The sequence below is a fragment of the Muscardinus avellanarius genome, assembly GCF_963383645.1.
Source record: "Muscardinus avellanarius genome assembly, chromosome: 3".
NCBI lineage: Eukaryota > Metazoa > Chordata > Mammalia > Rodentia > Gliridae > Muscardinus > Muscardinus avellanarius.
Genome location: NC_137788.1, coordinates 84,388,766 through 84,415,912, shown reverse-complemented (window position 1 = coordinate 84,415,912; position 27,147 = coordinate 84,388,766).

Genomic DNA, 27,147 nt, shown 5'->3' with positions numbered 1-27,147 from the left:
CTACTCAGAGTTGAAAGTTTTTGACAAAAGTAACAGAGTAATTCAATGGAGGAAAGGATAACTTCTCAATAAATGAGACAATTATATATCCACATGTAAAATTAAAATAGAAAAGAAATATACTTTGACTTCATACCATACACAACTCAAAATGGATCAAAGATCAAAATATAAACCCTGAACATAATCTTTATGACCTTTGATTGAATAGACTTTGTTTGATAAATGGTATAAAATTTTGGCAGTGTGGTGTTATACCTCCTCAAAGAGATCAAACCTTCTCACTCACAAGGACTTGGGTTTGTGAATTGGCTCAAGTCTAGGAATTAATGAAAGGACTGTAACTACGTTTTCATGATTCAAATTAGACTCTGTTCACTTGATCTGAAACTCCTCTGCTTGTAGAGGTCAAGTAAAAATTTAATAAACTGACCATCTATTTCATTTTGGGGACACTATGTTCAAATAGCCAAAGCCAGCCGGGCGTGGTGGCGCACACTTATAATCCCCGCGCTTGGGAGGCAGAGACAGGAGGATCGCGCAGGTTCGAAGCCAGCTGCGCTGGCTTAAGAGACCCTGCTTCCAAAACTAAAAAAGTATAAAATAGGTCTGGGAGTGTAGCCCGGAGGTAGAAGGGCTTCCAGGAACCCCAGTATCACCAAAGAAACCCCCCAAACCCCAAAACAAATAGCCAAAGCCATAATATCTCTGTGAGTTATATGCCACTGACTGCTCTGACTCTGCTATCCATGTTGTAAACACACTCACGCTGTCTCTGGTGGTTAGGTGCCACCACTCGGTCCCTGCCACCCTGGGAGGCAATTATCACTACTGCATTTAAAGACTGCAGTTTAGTGGTTGCAGTTACCATAGTGATTTCTGACGCACCTAGAAGAGAGACTACAGAGCTCATCAAATTTATTCTTCACAGGCACAGTGAAAGATGTGTCTTCTGACCCTCCTAAAATGGGTGAGCAGACCTTCCATGACAAATCCACCTTCCAATCTCCCTAAGGCTTTGGATACCTTCTTTTTTAATTCTGGTACTGAGGATGGAACCCAGGGGCATTGTACCTCCGAGCTACACCTCCAGCCCTATTTCTTAGTCTTTTTTAGTTTTGAAACAGGGTCTCACTGAGTTGCAAAGGGCCTCCCTGAGTAGCCGAGGCTGTCTGTTTTTCCATGCTCTTCCGATCTCTGCCTCTCGAATGCTGGGATTACAAGTGTGCACCACCATACACGGCTGGGATACCTTTAGCAATGCACACCAAGAGAGTTCTGACGTTTCAATTTTATTTAGTGTAGACTATCTTTTGGCCTGTTTTATCCCACCAAGCAAACGAACTGTTAGAGCCCTTCCCATACCTGGAGCTAGAGCATTTTATCCAGACTTTCTGCTTAGTGAGCCATGCCAACAAATTAGGGCCCGTCCAACTTTATGTTCCTCTCACCATTATCCCACACCCTTAATATATCTTCCCAAATGTATTCTCCAGACCTCTGTCTGTATAAATTGGAAAAATCGTGTACTTTTTTTGGATGGCAGTATACCTTCATATGGTCACATTCTGTGCCTCATCCTTTGGAGCCTGCTGAGACTTGAATCTTGCAGGTTTAGAAGCAAAAAGGGCTGACGGGTAGATTCCTGAGGAGAATCAGAATTGTCTTCCTAGGTGACTACCTCGAGGGAGGCCATTACAGTTACCAAAGGCAATACAGGGTTGCTCTTCTTCTTCTTTTTTTTTTTTTATTTAATGGTACTGGGGTTCCTGGAAGCCCTTCTACCTCTGGGCTACCCTCCCAGACCTATTTTATAATTTTTATTTGGAAACAGGGCCTCTCTTGAGCCAGAGATCCTCCTGTCTCCGCCTCCCAAGCGTGGGGATTACAAGCGTGCACCACCACGCCTGGCGTAGGGTTGATCTTCTTAGATGAGGGTGGAAGATTGCTTCTGTCTGTCACTGGAGGGTCAGTTCCTTGGAAGGGCTGGAGCAGTTTCCAGTTGTGGAGAGATGAGAACGCAACTCAGGACTGGCGGGGCCCTTGCCTTATGTGATGGAAAAGAATTTAACACACATTTCTTGGAGACATAGAGATTTATTTAGGAAAGTAAGAAATACACTTTCAAGGGGAAAATTGGGCCATCTCCAGAGTCAGAGACACATTTTGGGGGTTCCTGGATCTCTGATCTCCTTTCTTTTTGCGGATCTGGGGATGGAACTCAGGGGCATTCGACCTCCAAGCTACACCCCCTATTTTTTTTTTAATTCTTTAATTTGAAACAGGGTCTCACTGAGTTGCAGAGGGCCTCACTAAGTAGCTGAGGCTGTCCGCGAACCATGATCCTCCAGTCTCAGCCTCCCGAATGCTGGGATTACAAGCGTGCGCCACCACGCCTGGCTCCTAGGTCTTCTTTTAAAGAAAACTTGGTGAAGGGTGGGCAGAAGGTTTGTGAAGATGACCTCTGTCTGGTGATCACAGTAGATTTAAGGCCGTCTGGTCATCTACAGGATCCTTAGGCTGGTTGTGGTCTCCATCATAGGATCAATAGTTAAGCTAGAAAGTCTCCTAAATCATAGGTTTCTCAAAAATACAGTATTTGTCTTTTTAATAATGTACAGTTATCTAGACATGGTGATGCACTCTTGTAATCCCAGCATTTGGGAGGCTGAGACAGGAGGATCATGGTTCATTGCCAGCCTTGGTTACTTGGTAAAGCCCATTCCAACTCAGTGAGACCCTGTTTCAAATTAAAGAATAAAAAATGAGCTGGGGGTGTTGCTCAGAGGTAGAATGCCCCTGGGTTCCATCATCAGTACTGAAAAAATAATTATAATAATGTACAGCTGTTTTTCAGTTAACATCAATATTTATGGATTTCCCAGGAATTTGGGAAAGAGAACTGGTTTGGGGAGTAAAGGCATGAGGAACTTTAGTACCAGCTAAATTTATCTTTTCTACCAATTACTTTTATTCTACCCTACCTCACTTCTACCGGCAAAGAGCCCTCCTTTGAGTCCCCATTTTATTGACTGTTCCAGCCCTGACATTTTGAGGACTCTGGCTTGTCCCAGAGTTTTCTGTACTAGGCATTAGGGAGGCCCTTCCAGTCCTGAGTGGTCTCTAATTACCTGATGGTGGTGGTGGGGAGGGCTGAGTAGTGATTCTCTGTATTTCCCCTCAGGGCCAAACTCTCCTGATATCCTGATGAGTCTGTAGCCACACAGCTGTTCTAAGATCTTGCCATCTGTGCTCCAGCTTCTGGGAATCAATTTCCTACTTTGATCCTCCTTAAAGACACTCCTCCAGCCTTGGCCTCTGACTTTTACTGCTCTAGGATTGCAGCCGGCTCTCCACTTTGCTAACCACCCCCACCCCTAGGAAATGGCAAACCTTGGTTTCCTGACTGAAATAAAAAATCAGAGAAAATTCAGGGAATGTAAACACAGTTTAAATTTCAGCCAACAATCCTGTGGTGGAGACGAGATAGTTACTGAAGATGGAGGCAAAGGCTTCCTACCCTCTCTAGAGAGCTCACTTATTCTAAATGCAGAAGGTACAGTATTCCTCCTTCCCATCCTCCCCTCTAGCCGTGGAGACAAAGGCTCGTTTGGGGGAAGTCTGTTAGTGTTAGTCTGTGCGACTCCGTGGCTGGTGATAAATCTTGTGTGTGAATTGTGGGGACGGCTGGCATCCAAAGCAAACAGCAATTGTTGTGGCGAAGGCTGCATGGGCGGCCTCTCTGGCTGTACCCCAGCTGCTGAGCAGCCTCCCCCAGCCATGCTGAAAGAGGACTGTGGATTCCCCAGGGCTCTCTGCAAGGCTGCCTTAGGTTTCCAGGAGTGCTCTTGGCTCTTCCTCAGCTAGGACTTTAACAACACTGCCCTTCCTCCTGGGATTCAGGCTAGTTGGAAGCTGAGGAGGAGGCTCAGGCCTCCTCTCCCCACACCAGGGTGACAGCAGCAGGCCAGCCAGGCCTGTGCACAACCTCCTTTGGAATCTATCAGCCCAGCACCCCGGGTTGTGTTTTCTGAGCAGTGGGAGGCAGAAGGCTATTTTCTGCAATGGACTAGATAAGAGGAAGGACTAGGATGTCCTGCGTGCAGCTGTCCTGGCTCATTTACTCCTCCATTCCTCTGCTTCTGACGGTGCCTCTGCCCAAAGCACTTTACCTTAGTCTCTCCTGATCTCCTGGTGAAATCCCTACTTATTTTCCAAGGTCCAGTGAGAACACCATCTATCTCTGTTGGAAAGCCACCGCCCCTCCCCCAACCCCTTGTTCCCATATATAATACATATAATACTTGTCCCTGATATAATACATAGCATATTGTACTATAGTGAGTTGTTAATATGCCTGAGAGCAAGAACATTTTTTATTAACTCTTTATTCCTTGAATCAAGAATGGTGCTTGGTGCCTATCAATGTTAATGATTATGATAACAGTGATTATTCACTTAGTAGGTGAAAGGCACAGTGTTAAGCACTACACATACATGTCATTCAATCACACCACAATGTGAAGGGCAGCTACTGGTGTTATCCTAGTGTTTGGATGGGGTGGGGTAGCAGGTTTAGGGAGCTTCTGCAACTTGGTTAAGAGAGCATCTGTTACTTAGCTAGTAAAGGACAGAGCTAAGCTTTGAACCCAGGATTGTGCAGCATTTAAAAGGTCAGCGTTAAGCCGGGCGTGGTGGCGCACGCTTGTAATCCCCACGCTTGGGAGGCTGAGACAGGAGGATCGCGCAGGTTCGAAGCCAGCCTCAGCTACTTAGTGAGGCTCTCAGCAACTTAGTGAGACTGTTTCCAAATAACTTAGAAAAAAAATAGGGCTGGGAGTGTAGCCCAGAGGTAGAAAGCCCCTGGGTTCCACCATCCCCCAGTACCACAAAAATAAATAAACAAAAGGCCAGTGTTTTAAAACCATCAAATGTCACTGTTTTTATAGATTTTTTAAAAAATGCATGACTGTTTTATCAGTTTTTACATTGTGTGACAAAAATCCTGGACAAGCACAGCTCAGAGGAGGAAAGGATTAAGGATTATTTGGGCTCACAGTTTAGGAGACTCGGTCCATAGTCAGCTGGCTCCAAGGCAGAAACTGAGGCAGTAAGTCATGGTGAAAGGATGCCACTATCACAAAGGGGCAGAAAGGAAAAAAAAAAAAATATATATATATATATAGAGAGAGAGAGAGAGGGAGAGAGGGAGAGGGGGAGAGGGAGAGGGAGGGAGGGAGGGAGGGAGGGAGGAGAGAGAGAGAGAGAGAGAGAGAGAGAGAGAGAGAGAGAGACATCATTTTTTTTTTTGCTGGAAAATATGTATTTCCCAAGACCATGCCCCCAGTGACCTCACCTCTGAACTTGCCTGCATTGGAAAAGATGCTTTTAGCACATGAGCATTCTCGGGGACATTATAATCCCAAACCATTACACATGACTGAGTGAGTTATCCTCAGCAGATGTCCACACACTCTGGCCCTTCCCCTCTGTGTGCAGTACCAGGGTGGGGTGCTCTGCTCCTCAGGCATGACAGTGGCTTGGGCCGGCTTCCTCACTTGTACATGGTGTCTTGACTTTCCTTTTGGAGGTAAGGGGAATCAAAAGTCTCCAATGATAGAGGGACTCTTGATCTGCTTAGAAATATGTTGATACTAATGTCAAGTCAGCTTCCTGCTCATGGCCATGACTCAGTTTATCTCAAGCTTCAGTGACTGGTGGTGTGAACAGAGGAAAAGACTGGTGTGAGTTTGACCTGGCCTAAACGCCCATAAGGTTCCTTCCCCTTACTTACCTGTGTGATCTGGAGTGTAGGGCTTGTGAAGATTGGGGACAAGGCATATGTGGTAAGCTGGGAGAATCTTCTGCTCTCTTTCCCATCATGGACAAGAGAGGGAACTTGGCTTTAGGCACTGATGTCACTGAAGAACAGACACAAGCCACCAAAGAATATGCCTGAAATGAAGGAAGCAATTTGATACCATCAATGACATCTGTCTCTCTTTCCCACACCCCTGCCTCCAGTACCCAACAGAGTACCTGGTATATAGTTGATGCTCAATTACTAACTGCCTTTTGAAATAAGCCATGTTTACAAATGTCTTTCATCTCTATGGCACCTTAGGAAGTTTCCCAAGCTCTGGTACAGCTGTTGTGTCTATTGACCCTTGCATTCATTTTAAAGAAGAAGAAATTAAATATCAGAATCCTTAACTGACTTACTGAAAGTCACAGAGCTTATCAGAGGCAATGCCAAGGATAGACCCAAAGCCTTGTGACTTTATATCTAGGGCTTTAAAAAAAACACGAAAAGGGAATTTTCAGATAGTTAATACCTAAACTTTTATTTTAAAGCAAATTCTATTAATATGGTTTTGTTCTTTATTTGATTTGTAATCTATCCTAGTTCACTCTACTTTCTGGATCGCCTTTTGTTTATTTTCTGTATTAAAACCATTCATGGTAATTTGCATAGTCCTTTCTGGGGAACTTCATGCAGAAGTAAGGTTGAACTTTTTCTTTTCCAAATCATTTAAAATCACCAGACCATTAGTGAGTGTCTACTAGGCTAAAATATAAAAGTGGGCCAATCCTGGTGAAGCTTTTCTTTGCATGGTGTTGGGGACAGGTACCTATCCTGGGGGCCAGTACCTATCCCGGGGGCCATGTGGGATAAGGACTTAACAAAGATTCTTCTTCTTTCTTTCTTTCTTTCTTTCTTTCTTTCTTTCTTTCTTTCTTTCTTTCTTTCTTTCTTTCTTTTTCTTTTTCTTTCTTTCTTTTTTTTTTTTTTCCTGGTTCTGGGGATGGAACCCAGGGGCCTTCTACCTCTGGGCTACTCTCCCAGACCTATTTTATATTTTATTTAGAAACAGGGTCTCTTAAGCCAGCTGAGGCTGGCTTCGAACCTGCATGATCCTCCTGTCTCAGCCTCCCAAGCGCAGGGATTACAAGCGTGCGCCACCACGCCTGGCATTTAAAGATAGAGAGCCCTTTTTCTTTGTTTATTTTTTTAATTTTTTGTGGTACTGGAGGTGGAACCCAGGGGCCTTTCTACCTCTGGGCTATACTCCCAGACCTATTTCATACTTTATTTGGAAACAGAGTCTTACTAAGTTGCCGAGAGCCTCACTAAGTAACTGGGGCTGGCTTTGAACCTCTGAGATCCTCCTGTCTCAGCCTCCCAAGTGCAGGGATTACAAGCATGCGCCACCACACCTGGCTTAACAAAGATTCTAAAGAAGGGCCTGCAGCCAAGGGAAGACTGTGACTGGCTACTTCTGACAGAGATTGTGATGAGCACGTCACAGCATCATGGCTTTTGAGCTAGCATAAGGATGAGTAGAATTACTGGGGATGGGGAAACAGTTTCAAGTGAAAAGAAGGGCAGAGGCAGAGGTGGGAAACAGCCTTTTGGGGAGAGACGACAAAGGAGAGAATTGAGGCTGGAGAGGTAAGCTGCTAGCATGATATAGAAGCTCTTGGATACCCTGAGGCATTGCACACGATTTATTCCAGCTAGAATGTAATCACCTCCTAGGCTAGGAAGCTTGTCTTTCTTGTCTATTGCTCCAAATAATACTTGTCACATAGTAAATGTTCAATATATATGCTAAGTGAGTGAATATACACTTTTTTGGGGGGTACTGGGGATTGAACCCTGAAGCATCCTACCTCCGACCCACACCCCCAGCCCCATTTTTTAAATTTTTATTTTGAAGCAAGTTCTTCCTAGGTTGCTGAGAGTCTCACTACTTGCTGAGGCTTTGATCCTCCTGTCTCAGCCTCCCAAGTGCTGGGATTTAAGGTATTTGCCACCATGCCAAGCTGAATTTACTTTCATTTGAATAGGCAACAAACATTTATTGGACATATTTGATGTGCTGAGTTCTGTGCTGTGGATTATCAATGCTTATAAACAAAATGAAACAAAATGAAAATATGCCGAATATAAAGATAAGCATCTTTAAAAAAAACAAACTGGGATCCTGTAGGAGGCAGAGAGCCTGTCAGCATAGGCCTCATTCAAGCAGACAAGAGAAGACTGCTGACTGAGGCTGTGGACAACGTTCCTGCTTTGCGAGGGAGATTAATCGAAATGGCCACCAATGTCTTTTCCAGTGTAAAATCCTGTAATCAAATAAATTGTAGGCTGATCTATTTCTAACTTATTAGTCATAACCACTGAACAGCACACAGAAGGACTCCAAAAGAGATAAAGTTACAAATGAAAAACAAATGTTCTGCTGAGATCCAAATATTTGTAGATAATAAATGAGATTTCTTGAGAAGCCTGCAGGATATTTGGTCTTGATAAGAAACAGATAATTTTTAAATAATGGAGTTTTGAGCAGTCTTAAATGTCAGGATGTGTTTAAACCTTTGTTGTTTTTTTTAAAATTCAATTCATCTATCCTTTATTCAAAATCTCAATCTACAAACAAAATAACCAAGAACTGAGTAAGACAATTAAAACAAGCATTTGTGTGTGTGTGTGTGGGGGGAGTAGATACTAGGGATTGAACTCAAAGGCATTCTACCTCCAAGCTACACCCCAGCCCTTTATAGTTTTAGGGTTTTTTTTTTTTTTTTTTTGATACAGGATCATGCTAGGTTGCTAAGAGTCTTTCTAAATTGCTGAGGTTGGTCACAAAACTGTGACCCTCCTGTCTCAGACTCCCAAGTACTGGGATTACAAGCATGGGCCACCATACTCGGCTAAAACAAGCTTTTGATAATTTTTTTTTTGGGGGGGGGGACTGGACCTTCAAGCTACACTCCCAGCCCTATTTTTTCTTTCTTTCTCTTTCTTTCTTTCTTTCTTTCTCTCTTTCTTTCTTTCTCTCTTTCTTTCTCTCTTTCTTTCTCTCTTTCTTTCTTTCTTTCTTTCTTTCTTTCTTTCTTTCTTTCTTTCTTTCTTTCTTTCTTCTTTCTTTTTTTGGCGGTACTGGGGATGAAACCCAGGGGCATTCTACTTCCATGCTACACCCCCAGCCTTATATTTTAGTCTTTAAAAAATTTTTTTTTCTTTTTCTTTTTTGTGGGTCTGGGGATGGAACCCAGAGGCATTTGACCTCTGAGCTACAACCCCTGCCCAATTTTTTATTCTTTATTTTGAAACAGGGTCTCACTGAGTTGTGAAGGGCCTCACTAAGTAGCTGAGGCTGTCCACAAACTGTGATCCTCCAGTCTCAGTCTCCTGAATGCTGGGATTATAAGCGTGCACCACCACACCCGGCTGCTATTATTTTTTATTATTTATTTTGAAATAGGGCCTTACTAAGTTGCAGAGGTCCTCACTAAGAAGCTGGGGCTGACTGTGAGTCTGCGATCCTCCTGTCTCAGCCTCCCAAGTACTGGGATCACAAGCATGCACCACCATGCCTGGTTTGATAAATCTTTTTTGATAAAACCAAAAGGTCTTGATGTGGTCGTTGGGCCATCAGAGTTCAACACTTTAAGACAAAAAGTTCTTCTTGTTAATCTTATTGACCTGGAATTCAGAATTCATTTTTCTATTTCTTCATTCAAGAAATACATGATAGAGCTGAGCATGGTGGCACATGCTTGTAATCCCAGTACTTGGGAGGCTGAAACAGAAAGATTACAGGTTCAAGACTAGCCTTAGCAACTTAGACTCGTAGAAACTTTATAAAACCTTGTTTCAAAACAAAGAAAAAAAGCTCTGAGGGTTTAGGTTCGATGTAGAATGTATCTTGGTTCAATACCTGGTATCACAAAAAAAGAAAAAAAGAGGAAAATTAGATCATCTATAACATATCTGAGCAGACTTCTAAAAAGTTAATTTTATCCATTAAATAAAATTTAAAAATGAAAATAGTAAAAAAAACACCCATAAAAATCACTGAATAAGTAACTACTATTTATATTTTATGATTTTCTTTTAGTGTTTTTATGGACATAATTTTAATTGTGATATTGCTATTTAGAAACAATTTTGAACTTCAAAATATTAATCATGACTGATAGCAATATGTTAGTGTATTGGAATGAAAACCTTATTCTATAGAACTTTGATATGTGTGTATATGTTAAGCATAACTCTTGAATTGAAAAAATATATATGTAATACGTAGGTTGTATTTAAACAACATCAATAAAGGGTAAAAAAATTAAACTTTGTCAGTATAACAGACAAATTACAAAATTAGATTACAGATTAGCAGTTGGATATTTAGTCAGAACCTACAGTTTTGACTATTAGCTTTAATGCCATACCATATCTTAGCTATCACTAGTTATTTTGCCACTGTTTGCTTACTGACCAAGTCCTCTGTTAGACTAGGCAGATGAACTAGGTAGCTGGTTCATGGTGCTATCTCTGGTGCTCAGCTTACTGCTTGTTGCAAGCATGGTTCTTGGTGACTATAATGTGAATAACTGAATGGCTCTTTTATACACTGGAGGTTTGGGTGTAGCCCATGTGTCCATCCACTCACTCACCCATCATGAAATCTCTTCTGGAAAATCTGCCATGTGCTTGGCACTGTGCTTTAAACTACAGATACAGAGTGAAGCAGAGAAGGCCCTGCTCTGCATGGAAGAGCTTGTCGTCTGGTGGGACAGGACTGAGGACCTCCAATACCTCTTCTGCAGACCTCTTTCTTTTTTTAAATCAATGATCCACTGTAAGAACCACTCCTTTATATTAAGGTATTGTTCCTCCAAATCACCAGTGTGCTGGGTGGTGGGCTTGTGAGTCCTTAATAACATAGAGCAAACCAGTCTCTCAGGTTTTGAAGGGAGGAAGAGAAAGCAGGTCGTGTGACTATGGAAGCAGCACTCCCAGGTAATCATTTTCTCCCTTCCCTACAGTAGGAGCCCTGGGTCACAGGGAGGCAGCAGTGTAACAGAAACACCCAGTGGCCGAGCCATCACCACAGGGCAGTGTGACCACAGGCAGCTCAACCCACTCTCTGAGCTGCAGGCTCAGCCTCCTTATCTGCCCAGGAGGAGATGCAGATGGAGTGAGACTGCTGGGATGAAAGGGTCCTGTGAACCCCACGGCCCCTGGCCAGCTGTGCACACACCTGCCGCTCTGCAGATGGCCTCTCCTGTGCACTTCATATGCAGAGGAAGGCTCCCAGCTTCCTGCACCTTATGCCATGAAAAGTTGGCTGTGCCTCCCTTTTCCTCCTCCCTGGGGACAGAAGCTGATGTGGAGTCCCCAGCAATGCGGGGAAGGAAGGAAGCTATGCTAGAGTAACCTCATACCTGGGTGCAGATTCCAGGCATGAACACAACTCTCCTTTATTGGCACAGATTCCCCTGGGCCAGTCCTCCAGGTGCCCAGCACCAAGAAGCTGTTGGTCACTGAGGCTGCTGTGAGGGGCTCACAGAGGCCTGCCAGGCTCCAGCCTGTCCAGCAGGGCTCATTCTGGGCCACAGATTGTCACAGAGACCTGAGGACAAGGAGAGACTTCTCTCCTTCCCTGATTCAACAGGGTCAGGTGGATCCAAACCAGGGCTACATTTTGGGGATCCTGGGTGTCAGTCTCATGCTCTCTGTAATTGTTTAGCCTCCTGCTGAGGTAAGTTGGGGTAGAAGAGAAGCACAGATAAACATAAGGCCAAATGTCTATCCTGGAGAAGGAAGCTCTGCCTTTAAGCTCAGAGAAGCTGGGGGGGGGGCACAGGGGATTTCCTTGGCTGTGTTCCCCATGAATGCATGCTGCTAAATCCGTGTGGTTTTACCTTTCGATAGTGCTCCTATTTATCAAAGAATAGCAAGAAGTCATAATTTGTAAAATGAGAGTTGAGGTGGTTGGAGACATGAGTTCTGTTTGTTGAATGTGAGCCTGAATTCAAGGAAATAACTGCTCATTTCTGTAAGAGCCATTATTCAATGGTGACTTCACCCACTGATCATCCTGTTAAGATGGGAAGCAATTAGATAAGGTGTCATTACCTCCACTTTCAGCAAATGAAAACATGGGGTTACTTGAAAGCTCCAGGCCTCCCTGTGTCCCTGTGGGAGACCCAATCTGCTCTGGGAGATTTCTGAGGGCTGCAGAAGAAAGAGCCAATCTGAGCATGCGTGGTCCAGACCTGCAGCAGATCAGGCCTCTAGCAGCTTAGATCATCTTTTTTGGTGTCGCATCCTTTTCTTGTAGAGCCCTAAGTACTGCCTCTCCTTGTATATATCAGTTCCTCCTACACCCACTTTATGACCACAGGGACCAAATCAGTTTTGTTCGTTTCCTGTGGTTCTTGCAAAGGCCCCCAAAGCAGCCCGGGGCACTTACCAAATGTGAGCAAGGTGAGTCTTAGTTCAGCAAATCTGCACACCTGGCCATGAAACTTTTCTGCCTCTGTTGCCTAATCCATCAGTACTCTCTCACCTTGGAGTGCCTGAGAAACACCCAGGATGTTTCTGAGAAATGACACTCAGGGTCCACTGGCACCAGTGAGGGATGAGGAGGCATCTGTTTCTAGCTACTTCCTGAAATAGGGATTCCCAGAAAGCCCTGCTACATATAATTCAAGAGGAAAGACTTCTTGTTGACAGATTGGGGAGAGGGAATGGAATGTCCATAGCCTGGGAAGGGCTAGTGTGCTGAACTATGAGGGTTCCTGGAATCTCAGAATTGAAAGGGGCTGAAACAGATAGCCAGCCTCTCACAGGCACTGATGTCTGAAAGCTTTGTGGGAAAGCCCAGTGGGCGATGTGCTTGTTCCCAGCAGACTACAGAGGAATGGACACTTTTGCTCGTTTGGGCTGCTTTATCTTCAGGGGGGACAACTGGGCAGCAGGCCTGGGAGGGGTGCACCCGGCCAGCCTGTTCTTTGGCACAGCAGGCTGCCTGATTTCCCCACAAGCTGGTCTGCAGAGTCCACACTGATTCTTCTTCTAAAGGAATGTGTGGGCTGAGTTTTATTCATAGTGAAAAACAGTAAGGCCTGGATTTCCATGAGATCACTTTGCCCCTCCTAGGAGGTAAAGCCTCTTTCTCAGTGCTGGATGACTGTGGCCCCTTTGCACCATGAGCTAATCAATGGCCCGTTTCTTTATTTAGGCTCCTGAACAGGTGCATGTTCTTATTACTAGCTCAGATACATGCTCCAGTCAACTCATGTTCTCATTACTAGCTCCTACCTAGCAGCTGAGGAAAATGAATAGGATTTTAAACATTTTTAAAAAATGAGAGCATTGTAATTAGACGTCATAATGAGGTTCACTATGATAGAAACATACATACACACAATACTTATTGTGTTTTCCACTGGGTCCCACCCAGCTCTCTCACCCTCTCCCTTCATAATATTGAAATTGGTATCAATAACTTCATATATAAACATCATATTATTTGATTTGTTTTCTTCAAACCTACTAGGAAAAGGTAAACATTTCAGCCTTCAACCTGATGGTCCATTTAGTCTTACTGAACTACCTCAGGATTTAGGGTACAGTGAGAATTGCCTTATTATTTATCTCCCATCTTTTCACCTCTTTACCTAGAACCACAGACTAGAAGTCACCTTTGGAGTGATTTAGTTCACTTCTACATTATACATTTGAACACCAGCCCAGAGACATTGATCGTCATGTCTGAGATAACACAGTTACTAAGCGGAGGGGATGCACCCAGGACCTAGGGTCCTCTGTGCCCTGCTCAGCACTCAGTCCACCACCTAGTGCTGAGTCCTCCCTCACATCTAGCCACAGCTATTTTATTGCATTCTTTCCCCCAGTCCTTCATGGCTTTGTAACCAAAGCACGATGTTCTTTACGTAGATGGTACTTAAGAAAAGTGTTGCCCAACTCTTTATTTGCTTGGAGTTGTGATGTCAGTTTGTAGGAAATGCTCTAGAAGTATGGAGGCAGGGGGAATTCTGCAAAACACCTTCCAGAGTTTGCCTCAGAAAGACATCCCTCTCTCTTGGTTTTCAAGGACTGGGGCAGTGATGTCATTCATTCTCAAACAGAAAGAACAAGTCAAACTTATGTCTAGGGCCTAGTGCAGCACTTTACAAAGAGGTTGGAATCCCCCCGCTGACCATCATGCTAGGGACAGGGTATTGCCAGTAAACTTCTAAATCCCTGGATCTCTTTGGCTTAAAAGAAAAAGTACCATCTTCACCATAAGGAAGAAATTGAAGGCTTCATAAGTCATGTAAGTAAAACCCAAGTCATATCCTTCTGCGAAGTAACTACCACTGAGACTCTCACCGTGTGCCAGTTGTGGTCCTCTGTTACTCTGCACACATATTAACTTCCTTAGTCCTCATCCCTTAGTGGTAAAATTTGTATCATTCTAACTTTATGAATTAGTGGCTTGTTCAAAGTCACACAGCTGAGAAGCAGCAGAGCATGGAAGTCAAGCTAAGTGCAAGCCCTTCTGTCCAGAAAAGGTGACCTCTTGCCTTTGAGGATGACATGAAGGCTCCCCAGGATGAAGGCCACTTGAGGTTGAGCTGCTGTCTTCTGGCAGATGCTGGACTCCTGTTCTCCAAGTTCAGACTCCACAAGGGTCTGGGGACAGTGTTCATTTTCCCCTCTCTGGCCCTACTTCTGCATTCTATCCCATGGAGAGGGAGCAAGAAGAAGAGGCGGCCCAGCAGCATCTCCTTCCCTCTAGATTACTCTGGCACCCAGGACCAGACTAATGGGACTAGATTCTGATGCCATGGTCTGATGCCTGGTCTTAAGTTTCCTGCACTGGGGTTTGGAACATAGCCATTCTCATTCCAGGGAGGACAGAGGGATGCCGTTTATAAACATCAAGTATCTTAACCCATTTCAGTGGTCTTTGGGAAGACATTATCTATGGGAATAAACATTATAGAGAAGGAGCTGAATGTAGTGGTGCATGCTTGAGTGTAGTGGGAGGTAGAGACAGGATTGAGGCCAGCCTCAGCAACTTAGTGAGACCATGTTCCAAAATAGAAAATTAAATAGGACTAGGGATATAGTTCAAAGATAGAATGCCCTTTGGTTCAATCCTCAGTAACACACACACACACACACACACACACACACACACACACACACTAGTTATGGGAATGAATTAAAAAAAATTCTTCACACATATCTCAGTCATGAATAAATTATTGCCAACTGCAATATAACTATCCCCTCTTATGACCTTAGACAAATGTATTCCACACACAATTTGTGTCATTTAAAAAAAGAATTGCTAACGCTGGGCGTGGTGGCGCACACTTGTAATCCCCGCACGCTTGTAATCCCCGCACTTGGGAGACGGGGACAGGAGGATCACGTAGGTTCGAAGCCAGCCGGGCTGGCTTAAGAGACCCTGTTTCCAAAAATAAAAAAATAGGTCTGGGAGTGTACCCTGGATGTAGAAGGGCTTCCAGGAACCCCAGAACCACCAAAAAAATTGCTTTGTTTTTGTTGGTATCAGGTCAATAGTGAAAGCCAGTTTTTGAGTAATATCTGTGTAACTACTAGGGTTTAAAAAATTACTTCTTTTCTGACTTTTCACCATTTCCACTTCACTAGAACCAAGGATATTTAGATATTTATTTTCTTTTCTTTCTCTCTTTCTCTCTTTCTTTCTTTCTTCTCTCTTCTTCTTTCTTTCTTTCTTTCTTTCTTTCTTTCTTTCTTTCTTTCTTTCTTTCTTTCTTTTGTGGTACTAAGAATGGAACCCAGGGACATTCTACCTCTAAATTACACCCCCAGCCCTATTTTTTATTCTTTATTTTGAAGCAGGGTCTCACTGAATTGAAAAAGGCCTTACTAAGTAGCTGAGGCTGTCTCCAAACTCGGACCCTCCTGTCTCAGCCTCCCAAATGCTGGGATTACAAGCTTGTGTCATCACACCTCACTCCTGAGGGTGTTTCTTGTTTCAAGAAAACTCACAATCTAAGGATGACATAGTGAAGTCACTGGCTTTTATTGTGAACCTTTTGTAAAACAAATAAAAAAGCTTAATGCAAGTTTTAATCCAGAGAACTCAGTGTAGTGAGAGGGAAAAGGTATAGTGTCAGGAGATTAAATGCTCTTGAAGTTTGATGCTTTTCTCTCTGTAGGGGAAAAGTTCCCACGACCTCAACACAAAGACAAGTAGATGGGGCAGAAGCCCTAGGAATGCACTTAATGAGGAACAATAGCACTTGAAAATTAGCACATTTCTCCTCACATTTTGGGTGCTGTGGGTGAACAAATGAGAGGCAGTAAAGAGCGAAGCAAGCATGTAGACTCTATACTACAGGATGCCAGGTACTTGATAATTTGCCTCTTGTTGACTTGAGAGCCAGTGGCTAAATGTGAAAAATGAAATTCAAGGGGAAGATTAGATCTGAACACTGTTAAGCTAGAAAATACGTTTCGAGAGTCTGTATTTTAAGGTGAAAAGTATAAATTTCCCTTGCGAGTGGGCGGTTCTGGCCTCTTTGAAAGATAGAGTGGAATGGCCCTTCCTCTGGTGGCAGCTTACTTTGTGTCTCCATTTCAAGACACATGGGGGTGACTTTTGTCCACACATGGATCTTCAGTACTTAGAGCAATGGCTGGTGCAAAACAGATACTCAGTAAATATTTGTGGAGATGAATGACCACTGGGTCAAAAGAGGTAACCCTCTCATGTTGCCAAGATGAATGTAGGAGCCTGGGGATGTGTTCCTAGGACCCTGAGTTGGAGCTTAGAATGCAGCTGAAGCTTGCCTGTACAAGTTGTATTCTATGTAGTGGCCAGAATAGTTATCAAAATAGTGTCCCTGCCATCTAATTACTTTAAGCACCTGTAACTTAGCCTGAGACCTTTGTTACAGTCTATGACACTGTTTCCATGACAAATCTATTTTCAGTCCCAGAACTGAATTATGTTTGAAACTTTGGTTTCACTGTGGCTATTTTGCAATTTGTCCACAAATAAAGCCTTGCTAGGAAACTTGAATGGCCTTTGGTCTTGTGAGTGATTCCTAGCAGAAAAGGTAGTATAGTATCAGAAATGTCTCTGATACTTTTTTTAATTGTAGTACTGGGGGTTGAATCCAGAGGCATTCTACCACTGAGCAATACCTCCAACCCTTTTTATTTTTATTTTGAAACAAGGTCTCACTAAGTTACCATGTGCTAGCCTTGAACCGGTAGCCCTACTATTTTAGCCTCTCAAGTACTGGGATTACAGGCATGTGCCTGGCTGCTATGACACTTTCAAGTGCCCCAATAAGACTAGAAGACTTTAAATAGACTGTGGAGGGGTCTTTCTAGGCATGCTAATAATGTGAATGATCTGACTGAACAGAATAGGACCCAGAAATGTCAAAGTAGGTAACCAGCAACCATGATTTTTCCTAACCTGTATATGAACTGGATCACATCAAGGTGTCATCGAGAAGATTATAATGTTGGTCATGGCGCTGTTTAATCAGCTCTGAGAAATGGTCAGACCGTCACATGGGGTGCTGCTGTAGACTCACCCGGCCATTCCAGCTTGCTCTCTGGGGAGTGGCACTGGCTTGAGCAACAGAGGTCTCAGATGCACTTGGTATTAAGGCTGTGGACATCCAGGCAGATGATACACCCCCCAACCCCTGTGCATGCAGCACTTGAGGCCTCAGCGGGAAGTTTAAGGGTCTCTGGTTGTGAGATGGTATCGCCCTGGCAATGGAAGGCCTGCTATTGGCTCTGAGAGGGTTCCAGACTCATCATACAGATTACTATTGCTGGGACATGAGGTGGTATCTCAGCCACAGGCTGACAGGTCTTGGTAGAGGACAACGAAAGAGTTGGGAGCAAAATCTAACACTAAGGCAATTTTTAAATAGTTGGAAGGGCTACAGGGTCTCAGCCAGAATTTGGGGCTCGAGGAAGGGGTGAGGAACAGCACCAAAAAATCTCTGTGTATGTCTATATGGTGTGCGTGTGTGTGTGTGTGTGTGTGTCATTGAACTCAGAGGCAGTCCACCTGAACTATAAACCTCCAGCCCCTTTTATTTTGAAACAGGGTCTAAGTTGCTGCTGAGGGTCTTGCTAAGTTGCTGAGGCTAGTTTTGAACCTGTGACTTTCCTGTCTCATCCTCCCAAGTACCGCGATTGCAGGCCCATGTTCCATGGCTGGCAGCACTGGTCCCTTACATAAAGGCACATGGCTGCCAGTGTGTGTCCCATCAGGAACTCCTCCGGCAGCGTCCAGTTGCAGTGGCGCTAGTAGACTCAGGTATGGGCAAGGGAAATTCATGAAGGGCACTAAACCACCTGAGCAGAAAGGCTGGCAATATGTGAGCTTGATTTTCAGTGATGCTAAAAGTGGCACTTCTGGTACCAAGCAAAGATGGGGAACATTTGCCTCTTTCCCAAAAGGACCAGTGAAAGCTTTAAGGCTGCTGCTCAGCAGCCCAGCTTGGAATGTGACTCAAGCGACCCGGCCTGGAGCAAGTAAGCCCTCACCAGCCCTTGGGCTGGGGTTGGTAGACAACTGGCTTCCCAAGAAAAGTGAACAACAACAACAACAACAACAACAAAAAGGGCATGAGTGCCAAGCAGCAAACCATCACATTTCCATACTTTCTAATTGCAAAATATGTGACCGGATGTAAGTCAAAGCCAGAACTGAAATGAGGGACCAGTCACCCCAGGCTGCCAATGTTCCTAGAAAGGGAAGGGATTTCCCCTGATCTGTTTTAGAACTTTTTTTTAAAGTAAAGGACAGTCAAGTATTTTTTGTTCCAAAAAATAACCACGTGATTTACGAATGTAAAAACCGGAAATAAGGGGAAGGCAGGCAGAGAAAGAACTCCTGAACCCCGTCACCAAATAGAGATGGCATCACTTAGTATAAAGGAGGAAATGAAGCAAGAATTGAAACCATGAAGTGGATATTGTATGTGTGTGTGTGCGCATAGTAAAAAAAAAAAGTGGTATGTCATCAGTGCTAACTGACAAAACCCTAGGTTATTTCCTTTATTGTGATATTATTAATGACAGCAACATTTTAAAAATTTTCTTCTTTATTACTTTTTGCATGTGTGTGATGCTGGGAATTGAACCCAGGGATATTCTACCTCTGAGCTACAACCCTAGTCCTATTTTTTTTATTCTTTATTTTGAAACAAGGTCTCACTACGTTAAGTAGCTGAGGCTGGCTGTGAACTGCAATCCTCTGGTCTCAGCCTCCTGAATGCTGGGATTACAAGCGTGCGCCACCACACCCGGCTTCTTACTGCTTTCTGAACCTACCACCATGGCAACACTAATCACATTGCTCTGTGATTTTCATTGGTTGGAGAGGCTCGTCGGTCAGGTAAGAACTGTGTGGTTTTAGGTGATCCCTTGGCTTCTCTGAAACTCACACTGGGATACTAAAAGTTCCTCCCACATGGGAATTTTACAAGAGTTCAATGAAATAAGCTGATGCATAAGAGCTTAGCACAAGAGTTGCATGCCATGAGAGCTCAGTGGATATTGGCAGTCAGCATTCTAGTGTTCATTCTTATTAAAAGAATAGTAGTTATAATTACCATCCATAAGTCCCTTATGACTTGGGAAAGTCCTTGAGGGAAGAAACCATTCTAGGTTATAGCACGTACTCTATGTAGAAAGAAAAAAATGATAGCCCAGTATGGTAGTGCATGCCTGTAATACCAGTACTCAGGAGGCTGAGGTGTTTCAGGTTTGAGGCCAGCCTCAGTAATTTATCGAGGTCCTCTGCAACTTAATTAGAACTTATTTCAGATATAAAAAAAAATGTCTGGGCATGTAGCTCAGAGGAGAGGTAGCTACCAGTATCAAAAAATAAATAAAGGAAGCTGGGTGTGGTGACACACACTTGTAATTCCAGCATTTGGGAGGCTGAAACAGGAGGATCGAGATTTGCAGACAGCTTTAGCTACTTAGTGAAGCCTTTTGCACAACTCAGTGAGACCCTGTTTCAAAATAAAGAACAAAAAATAGGGCTAGGGGTGTAGCTCATAGGTAGAATGCCCCTGGGTTCCACCTCCAGTACTGAAATAAATAAATAAATAAATAAATAAATAAATAAATAAATAGGAGAGGAGTGGAAGGAAATATGGGAACAACAAAGGTGGCATTGACAGGTTTATCCAGAAGTGACAGCTCCAAGAAGCTGGAGCTAGCCTGTCCAGCCAGATGGGATCTTATACCCTTTTGTTTTATAGATGAGAAAATTCAGGGACCAGGAAAGGCTACGGAACATGTCCACAGCCACAGTAGGTAGCATCAGTTCTCTTCTGGGTTGCTGCCCACAGCCAGCTGCCACCTGGGCTGGCTTTCTTGGCCTCTTCATTTTCTCTAGCAAACGCCCATATGACTTGATAAACCTTCCTGGTGTCTGCAACTGGGAGAATGGAACGTTTCCTATCCACCCGCAGATGGAGACTGAGGAGAACATAGACACTGCTAGAAATTTAATGTTCTTGCATCTTTTCAGCATTTCCCTTGTGAAAACCAGATGGCAGCCATTAAGAAATAAGGGAAGGAGGGATTGGGAGGGAATGGGGTGGGAATTGGGTAGGGGTTAAATCGGTGATGTGTGCATGTATGTCCATACAAGTTTTTTACCCCAATATGATGTATGAATATAATGCACCAATAAAAAATTTAAAAATAAAGAAATAACACAATTCTGGTCTTGATCATGTGGGCTCCAAGATTAACCAAACTCTATCTTCAACCATAATGAGAAATGCTGGCTCCAATAGCAAGTTACTAGGCAGCGAAGAAATAACAATATGTTCTTCTTTTAATATAGATTTGGACTAAAGTGCCCAGAAAGCTAACTGCCTTCCTTGGGAAACAGGTGCATATTACAGCTGATCTAAAAGCCAGCACAGGGAAACTACAGCTCAGACTGGAGGGTGTATCATAAAGGAAACTCATCCCTATGTCTGAGTGAGTGGAATTCCTCAGAAATGAGTGAAAATTAATAGTGAGACTGACAGGGTGCTTGAAAGGGGATGTGGGAACCAACTGGAGGTAAGACAGCCAGGTTGGGTGTTACAATGTCTGTAACTTACTTTGAAATGCTTCTCACAGCAGCATGATCTTGTATGTGTTCCAGGTTGCACTGTGCCCAGGTACAGCCATTTGCCCTGAGGGGAACTCACACCCTGGGTGGAGAGCCAGCATTGTAATTAGGAAGCCCACACCCAGGAAGCACCTCTGATAGGAGCTATAGGAGCGTCCATGATCTCTAACTACGATCAACAGCAGAGGCTTTGCTGGTTGGCATATTCAAAGCTAGAAATAGGTTTCCACTGATGAAACCAGTGGCTTTTAAGTTAGGATGATGGATACAAATGAGATTGTGAACTTCTAGCTATGAAGATATGTGGACCATCTAAAATATTTTAGAGTAGCTCCCTGGTCTTGCTCGAAAGAGTATTACAATCTAGCCAGTCTTGTAGTAATGCAATCCCATGTCCAGATTTGGATTCCGAAGATTCTAGTTCCGTCATGACTATTGTAAGATGAACTGAATTCTGCCCTGAAAATACTTGTTATATTTACCTAAAATGATGGTGTGATATCAGGAGCTGTAGCAGCCATGCTTCAATTATGAAGGGGCAGACCCAAAGACAAATCTATGTCTCCCTATCAAAACTTAGTGGCTTAAAACACAATAATCATTTATAATCTCCTCTGGTTTCTGAGTCAGGAATTTGAAAGTAGCTTTGGCTTAAAGGTTTTTCCTGAGGATACAACATGTTGGCTGAAGCTGTAACTATCTGAAGCACAACTGGAGCCACTTGCTCACATAGCTGGCAGGTTGGTTCCACTTGCTAGAGGGAAGCCTTAGTTTCTTATCATGTTGGCTTCTCCATAGGTCTTGGGCTTTCTGTCAATATACTTGTGAACGCCATAGGTCCTGGGCTTCCTTACAACACATCCTGAAAGAGAAAGCCAAAGTATCTCTGAGACACCAAGCAGTGGAACCACTTCTGTTTATGAAGATGCCACATGTTTCCTGTGATAGAAAATAGACTAGGTTGGTTTTAATTCTGCAGGAGGAAATATCTTGACCTTTTCATATGAATAAGCAATCTTCTAAATAGTTAAATTAAATTTAAGAAGAAAATAAAAAATAAATTAACAGAAACGTGAGCCTCAATGTCCTTTATAAATGCCTTTATAATTTTCCATGGAACATTTTTGTTGTTGTTGTTAAGAAAAGCAAATTAGTCATCTTTTGGGCAGCTTCAAACTATCTGGTCTCTAGTTCTTAAAGGAGTCATTTAGCTTACAGAAGAGTAATCTGACTGCCCTATCAAATACTTTCCCACCTGGAACTAGGGGAGCTCTTTTGGGAGGCTGGCATAGTGTGTAGGCTCATGGGCATTCGTGAGGATGGAAAGAAGGATTTCCATCCAGCTTCTATTGGCTGATGCACAGAGAGTCCAATATAAAACGAAGGCATCTAGGAGAGAGCACAGCTCCCATCCAGCCATTGGGCTGATCAACTTTCCTCTGCTGCTGCTTTTCTCTCCCCAAAATGTTGAGTCTTTTGCCAAGAGAATGTCCCGGCATGTGCAGATGCAAGAAGCAAGGCAGAAATGCACTCAGTTTGTTTTGCCTGGAGGTTGACCTTGAACTCTCAAAGGAACACTTAATACCATGTGGAAGCAACGTCCTCCAAAGACAACAGCCCCACAGTTCTGGGGGCCAGACTGCCATTAACCTCAGCCTCCCCAGGCGCAAAGTTTTCAGAAAAGGTCTTTGAGGAAGAGGCCGATCACAAAGATCATAAAGCCCACACACTTTTCTCAGGCTAGAAGACCAGGCAAATTAAAGAGGGAGTCCCAGGGGCTACAGGGATACAGCCTAGGATGCTAGTTTTGAAGATGCATTAAACATCACGGGAATAAACTAGAGATGTCAGTTAAATTAGGATTCTGCTTACAGTTATTCCTGTGGAAGTAAGCAGTTTCTTCCTGTGAACCTCACCACTGCCTGTCTTCTCACTGAAGCATTAGTTTCTGTGATACCTTCAAGTGAGATAAACCTGAGAATTGCACCCATATGGCCAGACCAAGTCACATGACAGTCACCTGACCTATGGAACCAAATAATGCACAGGAGGAAGGGCTTGTTGTAGTTTTTATGATCAAAACGATAATCTCTTCAACATGCTTCTCAATACTTCAACCAGCTTAGGAAACTTAGAATTAGTCTGGGTAACCATTCTTATTTTGAATACAAAGAAGAACTCCTTTCTTATTCACAGAAGTTTCTCACTTCAACTAATAATACCTTAAAGTGAAACTACGTTATTAAATGTCTTAGGAAGCTCAGGTGTCTCTCCTTGCTCTACAGACAGAGGCCTGGGCTTACTGGTTTGACTTGCTTGGCTAATCAGCTTCAGCAGCTAGGGATGGACTCTGGGAGTACAGAGGTGGCTGTAAAAGACAAATGTTTTGGCTGAATGTCCTCTAGCTTTTAAGTTAGGTGAATAATTGTCTCTGTTTTTCCTGGACTGAGGACTCTCATGATTAAATCAGGAAAGTCGTGGGACAGGTTGGCATCCACTGAGGTAGCAGAGTGCAGGGCTTGCAGTGTGGGATCCCAGGAAACCAAATTAAGGCTTAATCTCTATTATTGAACTTGCTCTACGACCTTGGGCAAGTTACTCAACCTTCCTGCTCCTCAATTGTCTCATCTAGAAACTGGGAAAGATATTTCATACATCATCATCTTCATCATAATTATTATTATTATTTATAATACTGGGGATTGAACCCAGGGATATTCTACCTCCAACCTATACTTCCAACTCTATTTTATTTTTTATTTTGAAGCAGGGTCTCACTAAGTTGCTGAAGGCCTTGCTAAATTCCTGAGATTAGCCGTAAAACCGTGATCCTCCTGTCTCAGCCTTTTACATACTGGGATTACAGGTGTGCATCACCATGAATGGCTTGTATGTCATACATTAGGAAATAATGTAGCCGGGTGTGGTGGCGTACACTTGTAATCCCAGCATTCGGGAGGCTGAAACCGGAGGACCGCGGTTCGTGGACAGCCCCAGCTACTTAGTGAGGTCCTCTGCAACTCATTGAGACCCTGTTTCAAAATAAAGAATAAAAAATTGGACAGGGGGTGTAGCTCGGAGGTCAAATGTCCCTGGGTTCCATCCCCAGAACCCCCCTCCCTCAAATGTATATAGAGTGCCTCTGAGTGTGCTAAGCATACAGAAAGTACTCATAAACATTTGCTATTATTATCATTGCAATTAATATTATTTGAAATACCACGGCTTCTTATTCATTCAGTAGTGGGGTGGGCAATCCTATAGAAATAGAAAAAAAAAAAAGGAGATTCATGTAGCTGAGGTTATGTCCAGAGCTATCAAGAAGAAGTCAAACAGTATTTTTGACAGCTTAGAAAGGTGGGGAATTGAATAATTGTGCTATTCCTCTTAGAAACTGTTTATCAAAATAAGATTTTACTTTAAAAATTGGGGTGCAGGTTTTGATTATCTGGAAAAGCCTGGCAAATGGAATTCTTGGAAATGGAGACACAGCTCTGTGTGCAGGGGTGATGCTCTGCAGGCCTTGCAAGTGCCGGGGTTGGGGCACCGGATGCCAGGGAGCCCAGCACAGTATGGGTCTGCAGACCCTTGCTATGTGCTGTGGAAAACCTTCCCAGATCCCGCGCTGCGGCTCTGGGCACATATGTTTTCTATCAGTGTTCAACTGGAGTCTGCTTTTGAAGCTCTTATTTCCTGTCATTTGGCCTGCAAATTTCTGCTGAGTCATTTGACCTCATGAATCTTCTGAAACAGTCATCACATGACCAGAGGAAGCTGTCCTGGACCCATGGCTTGGCTGCAGGCTCCTAGTTTTTTCAACCTCATTTCAAGCATATTCGTTAATTAAGACAAAACGAGCATCCAGCATTGAGTTAAGAGATCCGTAGCCTCCCATGAGGTGTAGGCCTGGCTTTGTTTAAAAATTTTGTTTTCTAATGAGGAGGACAGGCTGAAATTTAGGGAGTTCATGGGGGACCCAAAGAAGCTCTATAAACAATAAAAATAAATGTATACCACGTCAGAGGGAAGCACGGTGTAATCTATTCTGAGCCAGGAGAATTACAATGGAAGCCCTTCAAGCTGGGTTTGCTTTAGAGCCAGGGCCATATGTCAGCAGTTATGTGTGGGATGCAGGAACACAGGGGAGAGGAGAGGGGCTAGGTACAGGGTACAGGTGAGAGTTGATGGGGGCCGCTGTGTAATTGCACCATATGGCTTTTCTGAATGATTCTGTGCTAGAGGCTCGTTATGTCCTTACTGTGTTCCTGGTCTCTGAGTTTCCAGTATCTGCCACATGCCCTGAAAAGGTAATGTTTTATAAAGGCATGACACCCTTCCTTTCCTGAAAATGGCTTGTCATCACCACCTGTGATGGTGGCAGAAAAAATGAAAGGAAGGGAAGAGAGGAGACATTTGGGAGGTTTTAATGTGGTACTTGAGCAGGGTAGGGGTAGTAGGGAACAGAAGAGCAAACTAGATCACAATCTGGATAGAACAGGAACTATAAAAAAAGTGAGGAAATGGGTTGTCTAGCTGAAAAAAACAGATGGTCCAACAGCACCTTACAGATGGTTTGTATGTATATGAAAGAGACCAAGGAAAGCTATTTTTCTGATCTTTTGAGAAAAAAAGGCTTAAGACCTCAAGAATTTAGAGGAAGTTTGTAAAAAAATTTCTGAATGGGGAGGCTTGAACACATTTTGCCTTCAGAATAGGTTTTGTTTCCCAGCTTACATCTTTGTGTCAATGTCTGAGAGAGGAAGTGAGGTCTCCTCTCTCAGCCTTGCTGGAAGCTCTGCTCAGCCGTCGCTGGTCAGGGGTTTCCTCTTTCACTAGAAAAGACAGCATGGTTGTTACTTGAAGGAAAAGCAAAAGCATCGCTGTGCATGTGCCATGGAAAACAGTTGTACTAAATTCCTTGGTGAATTAAAAATGAAAATACCAAGAATAGTAGGCACAAGTGGGCTTGTGCTGTACAACTATCAAAACCAAATCTCTGTGGGGCATGGTAGCACACGCTTGTAATCCCAGCATTCAGGAGGCTGAGACTGGAGGATGGCAGTTTTTGGACAGCCTCAGCTACTTAGTGAGTCCCTTTGCAATTCAGTGAGACCCTGTTTCAAAATAAAGAATAAAAAAATAGGGCTGGGGGTGTAGCTCGGAGGTAGAATGCCCCTGGGTTCCATCCTCAGTATCGTAAACAACAACAACAACAACAAGAACAACAACAACAACAACAAAAATCTCTGGGGTGGCTTTAACAGAAACCCATTTCAAAGCAGCTTTGGTAGAAAAGGGATGCAATCATCTGCCCCTTAACAATGAGGACATGGTCTGAGAAATGTACTGCTAGATGATTTTGTCATTTTATGAACATCATAGAGTGTACTTAGACAAACTAAGGAGGCCTTGACATTAGTAGGTAATATAATCTTGTGGTATCACCGTCATATGCAGCCTATCATTGACCAAATCATTGCGTGGTGCATGGCTGTAACACAAGGCAATCGGGACATCTCAGGCCACCCAAGACAGGAAGCGCCTGAGACCCACCTGGAGACCTGAGAGCACCGCCCATCCCTGCTTCTGTTTCCTCTGGAGTCGCTGCCTCCTCTCCCTGCAGGCTGACCTTTACTACTGCAGCTACCCGATGGTGCTCTGAAGCCTACACAGAGGTCACAGAGACAACTGGAGCTTGTTTCTCTATCCCATTTCTGAGAAAGATTCTGGCCTAGCTCAAGGAGGAAGATCAAAGAAGAGTCCATTCACAGGTGGTGACGACAAGACGTTCTCAGGGAAGGAAGGATGTCATGCCTTTAAAAATCATGACCTTTTCAGAGCATGTGGAAGATACTGGAAATTCAGAGGCTAGGAATACATTAAGGAACATAAAGAACTTCTAGCACAAAACCATTTAGAAAAGACATATGATACAATTTTATTATCTATTGAGGTGACCAGCAGACAGCACACTGGCCAGGGTTGGGCATTCCTAAAACTCAGAGCCAACCAGTCAGAACTATCGCTTCTCAGCTCTCTTTAGGCCTCCTCATGGCCTGTCTCTGACCCCTGGAAACCTCTAATCTGTTCTTCATTTATTTTCTTTTGGAGCCTGCAAGCATGGAAAATTATATTGGTTAATACTTAAAAGATAATGCATCCTGCATTCCTG